This window comes from Triturus cristatus, chromosome 7, assembly GCF_964204655.1.
Source record: "Triturus cristatus chromosome 7, aTriCri1.1, whole genome shotgun sequence".
NCBI classification, from domain to species: domain Eukaryota; kingdom Metazoa; phylum Chordata; class Amphibia; order Caudata; family Salamandridae; genus Triturus; species Triturus cristatus.
The window spans coordinates 725,581,047-725,598,052 of record NC_140590.1 but is presented as its reverse complement, the minus strand read 5'-3'; positions in this window follow the sequence as shown (position 1 = coordinate 725,598,052).

Sequence of the window (17,006 nt, the reverse complement as noted above, 5' to 3'; positions counted from 1 at the left end):
GCCATGTTATTCAGAAAATTGTAGGGGTGCATCATAATCGTGCATAGTTCGCACCCACATATATATCCTATGTTGTATTAACAGATGATCATTAGAGGAGTAAATGTAATGATAAAATGTGAACATAATGTTAGAAATGTAATGCGTGTTAGCCGAAGGAGTTCATGATTTCAAAATGTAACTGCCGATTGCAAAGTCCCTAATGAATTAATTTGTGTGCAATGTAATGCATTAGATTTAAACATGCACCATATTAAAGACTGCACGTGTAGAAATGATTACACATATATTGAATGTAATGAAAGTTATGCTTGTAGATACAATGTTTATTAACGTGTGATTTATAAGGTGTGAAGGCCTGATTGAAGGTTCATGTATTGTAATGAAAGGCCTATTCGTTTCTTATGTTGGCTGAATATCGTAGACCCGAAATGTACTTTCCCTGGTAGAGCTCTCATTTGGAGGTAGTCAGCAGATTTCTGTGAGTGGAAGGTTTTCTCGTTCCCAAGCTTCTGTTGAAGGTGCAAGGACATCGTCCTCGTTGGCAAAGACTAACCTTTTGTTTTAGGAGTTCGGTATGGAGGAGAGTTGCTACAAGTGTCTCCAGGAATGTCGATAATGAGGAGCCGATACTTTCGGGGCTGAGGGAGCCTGGGACTCAAAGACATTTAGACCGTTATTGGACGGCGTACAGGTTTAGATGGAAAGTTACCCCCAGAAGGTATCCAGCCAGAAGAGGTGGAACTAAGGCGTGTCTTCTATGTTGTGCATTTCGTATTAGGGACAGTGCCCCGAGGGCAGAGTTAGGAGATGAGACAGTGAGGCGTTAGAGGGCAGGTGTAAGGGATCGATACAGAGGGAGAAGACTTAGAATGATGCTGTAGTTTTGGCTACTGACTCCTTCAACGTGAGTGCACTTCTTAGGAAGTCTTCACGAGCTGACAGCTTTTTCTGATCTTGCCTTGGGAAATGTGTTACTGCAATTTGTATAGCGCAACAGCTGCACCAGCAAAGCAGAGCAACTGACACGAAAGGGTGGAGTAGGGCACAGGCTACACGGTGGGAAACAGGTGTGTTTTATTGGCCTTCCAGAATTCTAAGTAGTTGGTGAGGCTCCGGATGCGGATAGGCAGCGAGTTCCAGAGGTATGCCGCCCTGCTGCGGAAGGAGCTGCCTCCCGCCCGCACTCCCTGAGACCTAGGAACCCCCACCAGGTGTTGACCTAGTGAGCAAAGGTGATGTGCGGGGACTTAGGGAGTAACTAAGTTGGCTAGAATGCTGGGGGTGTTAAATTTCAGGGCTTTGAAAGTGATGCAAAGAGCCTTGAATTCAATTCTCCTGGCCACCAGCAGACAATGCAGGAGACAGATGGTGGCTGACACCGGGCAGAACCCACGCAGGCCAATTAGGGATCTTCAATTTCGGCCTTTTTTGACCCTAGATACAGAGAATAGGCATAATCCAATCTGGACATTATTGATGCCTGAATGATGGTCTGACGTGTGGGTGGGTCAGAGAAGCCCAGTAGGGGTCTAAGCCCCGTAAAAGCCAGAAGCAGGTCCCTGCCACCTTTTTGGTTTGAACTTGGTAGCTAAGGGACGAGTCCAGCCACACCCCCAGGTTTCTAACAGCCTGCTTTGGAGGGGGGGTGCTACCAAGGCTTTCTGGCCACCAGAGTTCACTCCATAGACTATGGTCCTTCCCCACCAACAATACCTCCGATTTACAGGCATTCAGCTGGTGGCAGTTGGCGGTCATCCACTCAGCAACTGCCGCTAGGTCGCCCCGAAATTTCAGGGCGTCCCTCTCGGTGTCGTTTGAGAGTGCCACCGCCAGCTGAGTATCATGGGCGTAGGAGACCATGGTCAGTCCCCTATTCCTAACCACCGCAACCAACGGTTGGACATGGAGATTAAATAGTAGAGGACTAAGGGAGGAACCCTGTGGTACACCTTGTTTGATGGGGGGGTATGCCGAGGCAAAGGGGGGGGCAGTAACCACAAACGACCTCTCACTGAGGAACGAGGTGAGCCACTTCAAGGCCGGGCCAACCATCCCCGCCTCCTCTAGGCTTTGTAACAGAATGGCATGAGACACTGTGTCAAACGCGGCACTGAGATCCAAAAGAATCCGTGCCGACATCTGCCCAGCGTCCAGTGCTGACCAAAGGTGTTCTGTCACAGCCAGGAGGGCAGATTCCGTGCTGTGACCAGGTCGAAAGCCATTCTGGGAGGGGTCCAGCGTATTGTTCATGGTCAGGAAGTCTGATAGGAGTGAGTTGACATAAGCCTCTGTGATCTTAGCCGCCCAGGGGAGTAGGGAAATGGGGTGGTAGTTTTCTGGTTTGGCCGGGTCCAGCAAGGGCTTTTTGAGCAGAGGTGGCACCTTGGCTTGTTTCCAAGCCTTGGGCACAGTTGCCGTAGAGAGTGACATGTTTATTACCTCCCTCAGGGAGGCCATAATCGCAGGAAACACTTTCCTAAATTGCTTTGGTTTAAGAGGATCAGCAGGGATGCTAAGTAGGGATGTCACTTTAGTGGTAGTGTAGGGACAGACTAATCAATTTCTTTGTAGGTATTCATGAAGACTGATTTAGATATTGGAGCAGTTATCTTTTGCTTGATAATTTTAGAGTTCATTTTTCTTTTTATGCTTCTTCGAGTTAGGTTGCTGCGCAGATTAAACTTTGTATTAGTTCCCATGTATTTCCTTAACCTCATCATGAGGTGCTTGAATAGTCAGTTATTTTTGGCTTTGTAATAAACCCCCTAAACTTAATCCAGAGTTAGTGGTTCTTTAGAGTGGTAGTTATTTGGGTATCTGTCTTGTTTGGATGGATTGATTTCTTCCCTTTACACTTCAAAGCAGGTAAAAATAGGTCCAGTCGACCTGAGGATTCTTATGGGTGGAAACAGATGGTAAGATAAGATAAGAATCCGGCGTTATCACAGCAACTGCCATGTTCCAGCCACCAGCACCCTGCAGGAAGAGCTGGCTGACAACCCACAGGGGAGGGGAAAAAACGGACATTTGAATTTCAGATGCAGTTTGCTGCTGCCTTTGAATAAGTGTGCACTTTTTAATAAAAACGATTGTAAGTAATCAGTGGGGGGGGTCTAAGTCTTTCTGAAAGAAATTTCAACCCAAAGGGCAGGATTTCCATGTTACACCCTCTTTGCAACACAAATACAGTCCTTCCACCGCAGCAACGCCCATTGGGTGAAAGGGCACATCGTGTGTGGCAGCCCGGGATGAGACAGCTTTCCAGGCATGTTTCCAGGCACACAGACAGCCGCACCGAGTACTTTACAGGTCTTTAAAAGACTATTTGCTTTGTTGGTGTTGTTCTTTCACCCCTTCTTAGAGCCCCTGCATCTCCACTCTGCCTAGTTCAGAATTAGCCACCACCCCCAAAAAATTTTCTTAGCCACCCCCAAAATTTGACTCTAGTTACGCCTCTGATTGTGGCACATTCAGAAATAAGTGAAATGTAAGCTGCATCATACTTTAGCCACATTGACCCCCACCCCAGTCTCTTCCTTCCACCATGAATAAAGCACCTTTCATCAAGAATCGACTCCCCGTAAATTGCACCCCAGTACTCTAGGAAACTGGAGTCGAGTCTCCCTTTGAAAAGCACCCAAAAATCCCACTTGCCTTTTGCCCAAAGCAGCACACTTTCCCCCGCATGCAACCTACAACCCTGGACTTGCTGATCCAGGGTGCTCACCCCATCGCTTCCTGTGTCTGTCTCGCTTCCTCCAAAGGCTGCACCCTCAAACTCTCAGCAGTCATGTCCGGCTACTGCTGGTATCGACATAAACTGGCAGCGACCAGGGGTAGATGGACGGCTCGACTCCCACCGGGGACTTGAGCTTCAGTTCCAGCTTCTCACTCATCGTGCTAGCACCATAATACTGAAGATCCGAGGGGAAAGGGCAGCCAGAGCTCACACACAGAGGGGCGGTTCACACACCGGGAAGGGGGCCGAGCTCAAACAGACACTAGGGTGGAAGGGAGGGCCCAGGATCACACTCACTCATACATGGGGTGAGGGGGCCGCCTGCACGCTCTCCTACACCGGGGCCAGCTCCCCGACGCCATCTTGGAACCAACGTGAGGGAGGCTACAGCACAATGAGCCAGGGACTCGGGCCAAACCAACGGGCTCAGCGGAGAGAGGGGATCCTGCAGTTCCCATCGTAAAGTCCTGATGGGCTGTCCCAAAAGGAGACAGGGCGGTAACAAGGAGGGACTAAGAAGGCTCATATTGAATCAAAAGCCAGCATTTACCATGGAAGATGACGCCAGCCAATGAAAAATATGGGCAGAGCTTCCACGATACTTCCACATCTGTCCCTACTACAATATGCCTCGCAGAGCGAGCAGCGAATGCGCTGCAACGCTAGGCAAGACCTAAAAAGGGGCCCCAGGTTCCTGGCAATGGGGGCAGTTGGTAGATTTAGTGGGATCCATTTTATGCAGGAGCACCGGTGTTATGTATGTGCGGTGTAGGTAATGGAAGTGAATACGTTTAAATCTGGTGTTTGCCGATAGGGATTTTACCAACGCACACATTCTCTCCCATTGCGTGTCCTCAGGTTGTATCCCCAGGTCGGCATTCCAAGCCGCCCGTGCGGGAGGGGGCGCACAAGTCCGATCAGTCATCATTACTTTGTAGAATAAAGAAACCAAGTCTTGCCCTCCCCCGGTTCCAGCAAGCCCCAAAAGTTGTGTGACGCACCTAGAGCAGTGAGAAACGAGGTCCATATACCCCTAACTATCGCGGTAAGACTAGCATTTTGTAGGAATTGCCCCGCTTCAAAGCAGAAGCTGCTCTGGGCGTATTCAAAGGAGGCAAATTCCTTGTTGAGGTAGAGAGCCCCCAGGGTCTCACAGCTGCCCCTCTTTCGCCAGGCGAACACATCCATGTTATCTGTGAGCCCCCGAAAGGCTGTTAAATCCTAAAAAACAAGTCCCTGGCAAAGGGGGCCCGTTTCAGGAGCACTTCCATGGTGCGCTCTCACAAGGAAGCAGTGTGTGTGATGAGAAACTTTTGTGTGTTAGAAAAAAACAAGACAGCCTTTCCTTTCACACTACCTGCACCCCAGCAAGGCTGTCAGATAGTTCATTTTGCAAAATCCTCTAACTTTGCAGTGAGAGAAAGAAAAGTAAACACCAATCTACATGTTAAAAGAATAAGCAGCAATTTGTCAGAGAACTTAGCCTAGCGTTTGACCGCTGTGTTTGACCACATAGCAAATGTGAAAAGACAAAACCAAAATTTAAAAGCATCTTTATTGCTCATTTACGTTCTCAACTCCTGAAAGTTTCTTTTGGCGGGGCTGCAGCACCGCCGCACCCTTACTTCCAGTATCTATGGTAACCACAGACACAATGTTCAACAGACAAAAAGTAAAGCATATTTCTTTACTACCTTTTGTAGTTATACGTCACTAAATTTACAAAATGTTCTTAACTGCAACCCTGAAAGCTGAAGCACCTGGGTTCACATTTGTTTTAACTTGCGATGGTCACTTATGAGTAAGCACTGTCTGGCTAAGCTGCAAACTTCATAAAAACATGAGACCTACATTTGAATCCCAGCTCCTGTATGCTATGAAATAGTATGATCTTGGGAAAATCAAGTTCCCCTGTGCCTCAGTTCACTATATGCCAGAAAAATGGAATGATCCCAAGTTATTGAGGCCCTTTTTCTGAGTTGTGTATTGTAGGACAGTATCCCAGCTAGGTGGGTATTGTCATTTACCACTGGTCTTTCAAAGTCTCATGTGCTGTTTCTTCTTCAGTGTGATGAGGACGTTACTTACTTCCTTCTACTGACTGTCTAAGAGTAGCATGGTTGAGCACCAAAGGTTTACTCAGGAATGTCATGGTAGGTCTAGAAATAAGATACCTGCTGGCACAGTGATTACATTGAAAAATCTCAAGACCCATTCAGAGCTATTGATTTAAAATAGAATATGTAGGGGGGCGTGGTCAGCCGGCAACCAAGATGGCCTCACCAGAGTAGAGTTCCGAGAACCGGACAATCAAAACCTCCAAAATCTGTTAAAATAATCTTCTTTAGCCCCACAGCGATACAATCCCTGTGGTCCCCACCTCATCGGGGAGTGACAGGCCACAAATAGCGGCATCCCGTCGCCCCAGCACAGAGAATCCGGTGGAGAGCGGAGGCCCGGTAAAGCACGTTAGGAGGAGTCACGTGTGCATCGATCGTGGAGGAGACTGCAGCCCATGAAGCAGGGGCGGCGGTGGGACCTGACAAAGGTGAGGGACGGACTTCTTGTCCCCCCCGCCCCAGGCGAACAACAGCGACAGGCTTGCTGTGCGGCGGTCAGGTGGTGCCCGAGGGCCTCCCACGATATCGAGAGAAGGAAGTGTGCTGAATCGGCAGATGGGGGGACTGGGGCGTGTGGCATTGCGGACCGTCTGCCGGATCCAGTGTGATCGGTACAAAACCAGTGGAGAAGTGGTGGGGTGTAGGTGCCGGTTCGGGTGCCCCCCCACCTCGTAAAAGAAGAGTGCTTGCCGGCCAGAAGGTTGGGACGAGCAGAGACGGAGGGCAGATCAGAGTGCATATCAACGTCTCATCGGAGACCTTCGGCAGCCCAAATCAAAGTGCTTGCCCCCAAGGAAGTAATAACCTGCACAGAGATAGAAAGTGGACATATCTGGCTGAATGAGGTCGTGGGGAGAGTGAAAAGGAGCACGTCTGCTGTGACGCATTAAGCAAGAAAGCGGCCTAGAGCCCTCCCGGCACGCAGCCATTTTGAGAGAAGATCGTGGCGAAGGGGGAATGAACGCCGGGATCTCACCGAGTATATGAAGGCTTAACAAGATAATCCCCGCGCTGCATGTATGACCGAGATGCGCCTTGGCTGAGGTAAACGCTGGGACTCACTAGACACATCAAACAGGGAGTGCCACAACATATATAGCGCAGGTGGAAGAAGTGTTGGGTAACATTGGCAAGTTTTGGCAAAATGTTGACGCAAAAAGGGCCCAAAACAACGCACCAAACAAAATTGGATAAATATGCGCATTGCAAAGCAGACACCATGGAGAAGAAAAATGAAATGCACTGTGCAAAGCAGCAAGTGACAGACGGCACCCCGACCCTACAGGATAATATTGGGGCCATACAGGGAGTCCACTTGACACTAGAGAATAAAATAGACACGCTTACAGCCAAAGTAATGCTAATGCATGCAGATCTGCAAAATTTGGTGGATATGGTGAAAGCCACTGAGAGCTCGGTCACCACTCTTCAGAACTCTACAAAAACACTGGAAGCAAGTGTTAGGAAGCTCCAAACAACAACGGCTGAACTGGAGGCAAGGCTTGAAGATTATGAGGTGTGCTCACGTAGAAACAAAGTGCAAGTTTTGGGAGTGCCGGAGAGGGCAGAGGCCAGGCTGCAGACTTGTTTGTGGGAGACTTGGTGCAGAATCATTTACAGTCCCATGCTCTCTCCCTGTACTTCTCAGTGGAACATGCCCACAGGGTGCCAGGAGGCCTACCAAAGCCAGGTGCTCCCTTGCACCCTATCCTGGTGAGAATAATTAATTACAGAGAGAGACATAATTTTACATACAGCTCGCACACTGCCCCCCCCCCCCCCTTAAAGTTTGAGAACTCTACAATAACTTTTTTCCCGGACTTTATGGTAAAGGTGCAGAAGATGCGACAATCCTTCCTAGAGGTAAAATGTGTGCTCCAGGATAAGGACATAAAATATGCAATGCTCTTCCCAGCTAGATTGCGGGTGGTGGCAGAGGGGAATTCATGTTTTTTTGTGACCCCAGAGGAGGCCTGGGAGTGGCTGGAGGGGTGTAGAACCCCTGGAGCCCAAATACCTAATTCACATAGACGCACACAGGGGCAAGAGAGTTGTCAGGACGATCATGGGTCTAAGGATTGTTAGGGAAAGGAAGGGGGTCAGAACGGTACAGCTAAGCAGAGGTGAGCCTCTCAGAACAATCCCTAAAACAAGACGAACCTAGGCGGGCACTGATGGATTCTCTTGATTGGTACCAAAGATATAGGAGACTGTTAAGTATATTGGTTTGGGCGATGGGATTAAGTAGTGAGAGGCTGATAAGTCAGTGCAAAGGCAGTAACACAGAGCAGATAACTTGAAACCTGTTACAGGGTATATTTGGTTCAAATTGCTCTAATGGAAAATGTATCAGAAAGGATTAAAGGTCATAGGTTTTAGGGGGATAATGATGATTAGTTAGGAGCCGACTAAGCCGCGTTCCCCTACATTGTGTTCAATGGGTAAGGGTACATAGGCGCTCTGCACAGTTAGGGGGTGGGCAGTTTTAGGTCCATGCTGCAGGGAGGAGGGAGGGATGGGTAGTTACAAAAGGGTATGCAATAGAGTTTTTAAATGTATAAAGTGGAATATGGCAGAACAAGTTTGTGGCACATGTGCTAAAAAGGAATTATGGATAGGATGTGAGATATTACACAAGGTCAGGGGTCAGCCGCGCTGGCAACAACCTTCAGGAGTGTGGGGAGACCCCAGGAGATATACACAATCTCCTGTATCCACAGAATGCACACCCAGAAACTGAGAGATGCATACTAACTTGAAGCTAGCAAAGCTGTCCTGCAATTTTAAGATACTTTTGTGGAATGTAAATGGGTTGGGGGATAGAATTAAGCGAGGGGTAGTATTGCAATACCTGCAGCGACAAGCACCTGATGTGGTAATTTTGCAAGAGACCCACATACAAGGGACCTCCTATTGTGCGTTAAATAGATGGGGATACACACTAGTTGCCCACGCTGGGTATACCTGAGTCTTGAGAGGGGTAGTTGTTCTCCTGCAAAAGTCATTCCCCTTTAAAATTCAAACGATTAAACCCGCTAAATTGGGTAGGTTTGTGACTCTGTCAGGGTATTGGGAAGGCAGGTTGATGAACATTACTTCTCTCTATGTACCACCTAGATTACATACCTCCACCCTGGTTGATTTAGGATCACACATAATTAATCTACCAGAGGGAGATTTATTAATAGGAGGAGACTGCAATGCAGCCATTAATGGAGAATCCCAACCAAACCAAAAGAGGCTCCTGGAAGGCGCTAGATGAATTTCTGAGAGCAGTGGGCCTAGTACATGTCTGGAAATCTTATAATCCCACAACACTTCAATATACTTTTCGACTATGGGGCCCATGGGAGTCTGTCCCGCATAGATTACATGTTTGGAAGAGCCGAGCAGCTCTCCATGTTCACTGAAGTTGGACATCTCCCAAGAGGTATCTCCGATCACTCCCCAATGATTGCACCGTAGGGAGGTATGCCTTCTTCCAGAAAAGATTGGATGGTACTTCGCCCATGGTATCTCAAGATGCCAAATATATTTAAGAGGGGACTTCATTGAGGCGACCACTAACTACTTCCAAGTAAATGAAGGATCAGTGGACCCAGCCCAAATGATGTGGGAAATGCAAAAAGAACATTCCGTCTATCATCTTGTGTGTTTTTCCAAATGATGTGGGAGGCGTACAAGACAGTGATCAGGGGACAGGGTATTTCAGCAAAAAACGGTCATAAAAAAGAAAGATAGAAGCAGCTGCTTGAACTAGAGAACGAAATTAGCAAGCTAGAACACAAGCTAATATCGCAAGACTCCCCAGACACCAAACATAGATGACAGATCAAACACAAAGAATACAGAGATATTGCTGAAAAGGCGGCAAAAGCGCAATACCGAGCGACCCATCACCGAATATATGAGGTGAGGGATAAAGCGGGTAAATTATTGGCATGGTTGGAGAAGCGTAAAAAAGGCCACCAGAGGGGTGTTTGAGATTACATCAAGGGAGGGAACCCTGCTTAGAGATAGACAGAAAATAGCAGAAGAGTTTGCAGAGTATTTTAAACAGATATATACAACAACAGGGGCGACTGCTCAAACCGAGGCACAAGACCTGTTGACCAACCTCGACCTCCCCTCCATGGAAAGTACAGATAGGGAATGTCTAGAGTCCGATTTGACCGAAAAAGAAGTGGCACAAGTAATTGGGGCACTTCAGGCCGGGAAAGCAATGGGCCTGAGTGGATTGCTAATCGAATTATATAAATTAAATGCATCCACGATCGCCCCGTATTTGGTCAAAATGTATGAAGAAAGTGTAACGTAGGCTATCCTACTGGAGAGCCAGAGAATAGCAAATATTGTAGTGCTACACAAAATTGGGAAACCCCCCAAAAATTGTAGCTCCTATCGGCCCATATCCCTGTTGAATCCAGAGGTTAGGATTCTTGCCAAAATTCTGGCCGCTCGATTGTCCGCCCTATTACACAAGTTGATTCATGCCGGGTAGAAGTACTGCACTAAACTTGCTGCGCCTCAATGGAGTACTTGGTAGGGCAGAAAATATTAGAGAAGAGGCAGTAATAATGTCACTATATGCCAAAATGGCATTTGATATGATTGAATGGGCCTTTCTGTTCGTAGCCCTCGCAAGCTTTGGCTTTGAGGAGAAATTCCTGTCGTGGGTACGGCTTCTCTATTCAGGACCGCTAGCACAAGTAACAGTGAATGGTGGAAGATCATCGGTTTTTACATTACAGAGAGGTACGCGACAGGGCTGCCCACTCTCTCCTCTGATATGTGCATTGGTGTTGGAGCCTTTAGCAGTCTGGATCAGAGGCAATCCACTTATCAGGGGACTTAAGTGGACAGAATCATTTCCCTGTATGCTGAAGATATTTTGCTTTATTTAGCTAAGCCAAATTCTTCAATATACAGGGTATTACACATATTTGCCCTTTTTCAATATTCAGGGTACCCTATCAATTGGGACAAGTCACTTATATATAATCTTGTCTAGGCAGAAGCCAACTTTCCCAGGGTCTTTACTGCTAGAGTGGTTACCGAAGGGTTTCAGTACTTAGGGATTTATGTCACCACAAGCCCAACATTTTTCTATGATAAAAACTTGGCTCCCTACGTCGCCTGCAAGAGGACGTACAACACTGGAGGTCCCTGCCCCTTACGTTACTTGGCAAAGCCTCCCTGTATAAAATGATGGCACTCCCCAGGTTTATATATATCTTGCAGAATACCCCTTACCTTGTACCAAAAAGGTACTTTCAAGCAATAGAATCTGAGATATGCATGCTTCTCTGGAATAATGGAATCCCTCGCATAGGACTGACCAAACTCATGAAAAGTTGGTATGATGGGGGTATAGCCCTCCCAGCAATCCAATATTACTATTGGGCATATCAACTAGTTGTGATGAATCATTGGGTACATTGGCCGCAAACAGAACCAGCCTATAGGATGGACAGACATAACGTATCCCCGGAGACTTATTTAAGAGCAATCTATGGGGGTAGAAAGGAAGCTTCAAAACATACACCAACTACATCTACTGTTTCTTTATGTCACATGGCATCGACCGCGCTGGGGTGGAAAACACGATAACAAAGGACACTCCACTTTTAGAATCAGTATATCTGCGACTGCTCACCAAGCGTCCGGCGTTCAATAAGTGGGACCTGATCGATCTGTCTAGGGTTGGAGATTTGTGAACAAGAGGGAGGATTGTCCCCTTCAGGGACCATCAGAGGGACTATGAGCTAGATGAAGGAGAAACCTTTTGATACCTACAAGTTTGCGCTGTGTTACAAAAGGCAATCCCCAAAGGTACTGAACTTCCGGCCTCCTCACCTTTAGAAGATAGGCTCTTGGACGACTACATACAGGATAAGGCGATATCATTGACTTGTAGGAAAATATTGAATAATTCACCTGAAAAGTTTGAGAAATTGCGAGAAAAATGGGTGGATGATGTAAGAGACATGAATGACGAAGAGTGGCAAGAGGCTTTGGCATCCCCACAGGAGGTGGCAACATGTTCTCGATTTAAATTGGTACAGTTAAAGATTATACCCAGAACGTAGTATACCAGTACAGCATTAGTTAAAATAGGTCCATTAAGCACACCATTATGCCCCAGGAGCTGTGGCAAGGTGGGAACGTTTATACACCAATGGTGGGAATGCCAAGTTATTAAGGCATATTGGGAGAAAGTAACATCAAGAATGCTACCTATGTATAGAAAAGAGGTAAGGGTCTCACCCCGATGGTGCCTCCTTAACGTTTGGGATGCAACGGACCTTACTGCGAGAGAGGTTACCTAGATGTCCCTGGGGTGTATGGTTGCTAAGCGTAATATTGCAAGGACATGGAAGGGAATAACCAGGCCTAAATTATGAGACTGGGAGGCAGATATGGATTGGTGTATACAAGCGGAAAGAGTGGTTTATGAAGGAAGAGGATGCCCACACAAATGGTTTGAGATTTGGGGGGATTGGAACAAGAGTAGGGGGATCTGTATGCCGGTCACAGACCCTTCTCACAACAGGGAGTAATGGAAAAAGAAGAGGCCGATAGGCGGCTGAGTATAAAGACTATGGTACAATTTATATATGTCCTATGTAGTGGTATATTTGAAACTGTAAGCATGCAGTGAACCAGATGGAAATTGAATGTTTATATTCCGCAACTGGTTTTCAAAAAAAACATTTATAAAATAGAATATGTATTTCTTTATGTATAGGAAAGGCAGTTAATATGCTGAACAAAACAAACTCGAATGTTCTAGCGCCTCCTGGGGGTGCAGGTATGAACCCAAATAGGTCTGTACTGTAATTTAACATAATGCACTGTTTAGGATTTTCACTCATGTATTCTATGGGCTGCTTCTCAGACCTCCGTGTTCTGCCAGAACAGCTAGGTGCTATAACTTGAATAACAGTGGGGCATGTAGAAAATGTAATCCTGTTGGGCAGGAGTGTGAGTTCACAGTTATCCTCTAAAACACCTGGGTTACCCAGTAGGATATCTTCGGGCTGAATTCCAGATGTTTATTGTTACTCAGCTCTACGGTACTCATTCACTTCTTTTACAGTCCTCAGCGAATGAGAACAAAGGTGCCAAACTTATAGGTATTCAGTATACCATGGTTCACCTGTCCTTTGTCCCAAATTCCTGGAAGCCCTGACTTCAAGAGGAAATCTCAGTGAGTCTGAGTCCAGCCAACTGCAGATTTTCTTCCAGAGGGATAGGCGTGGTTCCCAAACTTGAGGTAAAAAGCAGGAAGTGGACCAGGACTCTCCTGATCAAAAATGCCTCTGTACTGATGCTGTAGAGTTTCTCCAGAATTCTAGATGAAAACAACTTACTGGCTTGAGCAAGGCTTTCTTTAAGTGAAACTGTGCATCAATAGGAACCACTGGCTAACCAAAGTCAAGCTACCTTTAATCTGAAACCAAAGAAAGCCTTCATCTTCACATGCTTTCTTCCCTGACCGCTGCAGTTGATGAGCGGGGTGTAGGTATCAACTGGAAAGGAGAGGGTATTAAAGGAGAGATCACCCAGGCGCTCTACGTGGGATCTTGCCGTTGCAGGACAATGCCCAGCGCAACACAAGGAGGAAGGAGCTCAGGTGTGTAGGAAACTGGGCTTTTGTTGCAGTAGTCCCCCCACGTTTTGCCTGGTATTTGATGCAACTTTGACTGAAGAGCCCTGGGTTCCAGCTAAACAGGTCCCCAGTGCCAGTGTTCTTTCCCCAAAACAAGACAACTAGTCATTTGATCCACAAGTGACCAGGCCTTTCGCACATCTGTAAGTCCTTAGTAAGTGGTACCTCTGGTACCTAGGGCATAGGTACTAAACAGGGTCCTAAGAGATGCAGCATATCATGTGCCACTCTAAGGGACCCAGCACCAAACTCATACAGACTGCCACTGTAGGCTGCATGACAGGTGCTCTAAAAAGTGAAAACGCTACATGTCACACACCTTTGCGCCCATGTCCCTTAACACATTATGTAATATTTGTAAATCACCCCTACAGCAGGCCTCACAGCCCTATGGGAGGGTGCATTATATTACATGTGTGGCCATATCTGCAATAGCAGATATGCCCCTGTGGTGGCCAGTTTAATTCCTGCCAGTACAAGTGACCAGGGAAGTCATTTTAAGTATATGTGCAGGACACTGTCAAAAAAGTTACCCAGCTACTTTATAGCTTCACTGAAACTAGAGATGTTTGTTATCAAACATTTCATATCAATAAACCCACACTTATTCCAGTGATGGATTTATTTATACATGCACCCAGAGTGCACCTTAGAAGTACCCCCTGAAAACCTACCAACTACTAGTGTGCTGACTGACTGGTCCTAGCTAGTCTGCCACCACAGACAAGTTTCTGATCCCCAGAGGTCAAGGAACACAGCCTGCTTGGGCAGAGGGTGTTTAAATGCCCTCCCACTGGACGACCTGGGAATTAGCAGTCCAAGGCTGGGACTTCGAAGAGCCCACCGCCTTTGGTATTTAAATCTGGCTTCCCTCACAGGAGAGAATGCCGATTCCACCCCTAAGGTGAGCTACCTGAAGTGAAGACGAAAATCAGAAGTCTGCCATCTTCGTCTTGGCAAATTTAGAAACTCTGGAACAGGGTTATGCCCACTTCTCACAGGAAGTGGTTATATAAGGGCGTATGAACCCCAGGGGTAAGTAGCCCATTGGCTCCTACCCTTCACTCCCCTAGCGCTCCTCAATCTAGTATTTTAGGGGAGCCCCTGGCACCAGGAAATCAGATCCTGCTGACCTAAAACAAACAGAAGGACTGAAGACTCATGAAAAGCAAGAACAGTGGTAGAAGCAACTGACTTGGTGCCAACCCAGCTGGCCTGTTCGCTGTTCTCGATGATTGTGCCAAATTCGACTCACCCTGTAAGCTGCTGTGCCTCCAAAAGCCTGGGAGGACCACCAGCACTTCTGCCAAGACTTAGAAAGTTTGGTGGAGCAGCGGAGCTGCTTCCCTGCACCCTGCAGGTACCAAAGGAAGAACTGGGAGGACTCCAGACTGCGTAAAACCAGACATCGGCCAGCACCACTGCACCCGTCGCTCCAAGCCCGAGTGGAAATGGACCAACAGTGCCAGGGTGGACCCCCAGCCCTCCCAAGAAGAAACCTACCTTGGGTTTGTCAGGAAGGAACTCCTCAACACCACCTGCAGCCTCTGTGTGCAGCCCCCTTTGACTGTAAGTGACAAGGCTGTGAAAAACCCAACACCTCAAGACACCTCTGCACCTGTCACACCTGGCCCGAATGGAAGTGGAGCAAAGGTGTCCCCATGTCCCGGAGAATCCTGAGCGCCTTTGTTGGTTCTACTTAACTGGTTTTCCAGTCCAACCCTGCAGCTTCTTTTCGACAGGACCGATCCCCATTGACTAACATTGGGCACCTGATGCTGAAAGGCACCTCTGCACCCGGGCGTCCCATTGCCACTTGAGGTGACCTGTTGGTGCTGCCTTGGACCTTGCCCCATACTTACCTTAAGTCAGGGAGATTGGTCCCGTAAGTCGCTGTGAAGTACCTGTATGCAGAGTATGTCTTTCCTCCTTAAGATAACAATACTGCTTCAAAAATTGCAATAAGTGTTGATTTTTCAAACCTGCAAAAATTCATAACTCGAAACATACTTACCTGATTTTGAGGATCTTGGTGCCAAAAGTTATATATAGATAAGTTATTTTTTTATAAATTGATGTGTATCTCCTTATCGAGTCATATGCATCATTTATTGACTGTGTGTGTGTACTGCAGATGTCTAACACTCCTCACTGATAAACCCAAGGCTGCTCAACTACACTACCCCCATAGAAGAGCACCTTGGGATTGCTAGAGCAAGTCCCTGTCTATTCATAAGGGATACTTATGAACGGCATGGCAGTCTGGATTTTCGGTCGTTTCTTATGCAAACGACACACAGTTGGTGGTGTCAGTCTCAAGCAACCTGGAGAAGACCGCCGACCGATTTAAGAGCTGTATGTCACAAGTCAACCAATGGATGCAGTCTAACTGCTTGATATTGAACGGTGGAATGACCGAGGTCTTGCTGCTGGGCACCGACACAACCTTTTGGTCGCCTAGGGGGTGGCCTGCCAATCTGAGAGATTGTCCTACCCCAGTGCCCAACGTTAAAAACCTTGGAGTCATCTTCGATGACAAATTAACATTTAGTAATCATTTTAACAAGCTCTCCTCCACTATCTGGTTTATTCTAAAAATGATTAGAAAAATCCGCCCATTCATTCCTCCTGATGCAATTAAAACTCTAGTCACAGCATTGGCCCTTTTGAGATTGGACTATGGGAATGCACTATACCTGGGAATTCAATCCCAGAATCTACTAAAACTGCAGCGTCTGCAGAACGCCGCTGCCAGATTGGTACTAGACATCCCTAGGTTTCAATCAGTCTCACGGTTTAAGAGCCCTCCATTGGCTCCTGATGAAAAAAAGGATTGAGTTTAAATCTCAATGTCTGGCCTTCAAAGCTTTACAGGGTATAGGGCCGCACTTTCTGAGAACGCACCTGAAATGGTATGCGCCAGCCAGAAGCCTAAGATCAGCCCATACAAAACTTCTGCAGACACCTAAATGTAAGAAGGCCCGATGGGGTGGCAGAAGCTTTCTGTTAGGGACAGTTAAGATCTGGAACCAGCTCCCCATTTCCATAAAGAGCAGCCCATCACTCTGGTCCCAAAGAAAGGCACTGAAAACCTGGCTCTTTAACAACTGATCTTCTTGGATTCCCGCCAGTACCTTGCAATCTACCGTTTCTAGCGCCAAGACGCCCATGGGAATTCGTCGTGCTTTACAAATACATAAATCAAATCAAATCATACTGGGACTCTTTGCACAGTATACCTCTTTTTTTGTATAATATATAAATAGCCAGCTTCCTACAAGGTGATAATGCTGAACATGCGTCCAGGATCTGGCAGATTGTCAATATAGATTTTCCAAGCTGCCAAGACATGAACAGAGTCTCGTAAATGAAGGTACCAGATGCAATGGCCTGGGGTGGTCACATCAACAGAGGAAAAAGAAAATCGAAGACTGGACCTTCACGATGTGCAACATGCAACCTCCATAGTTCA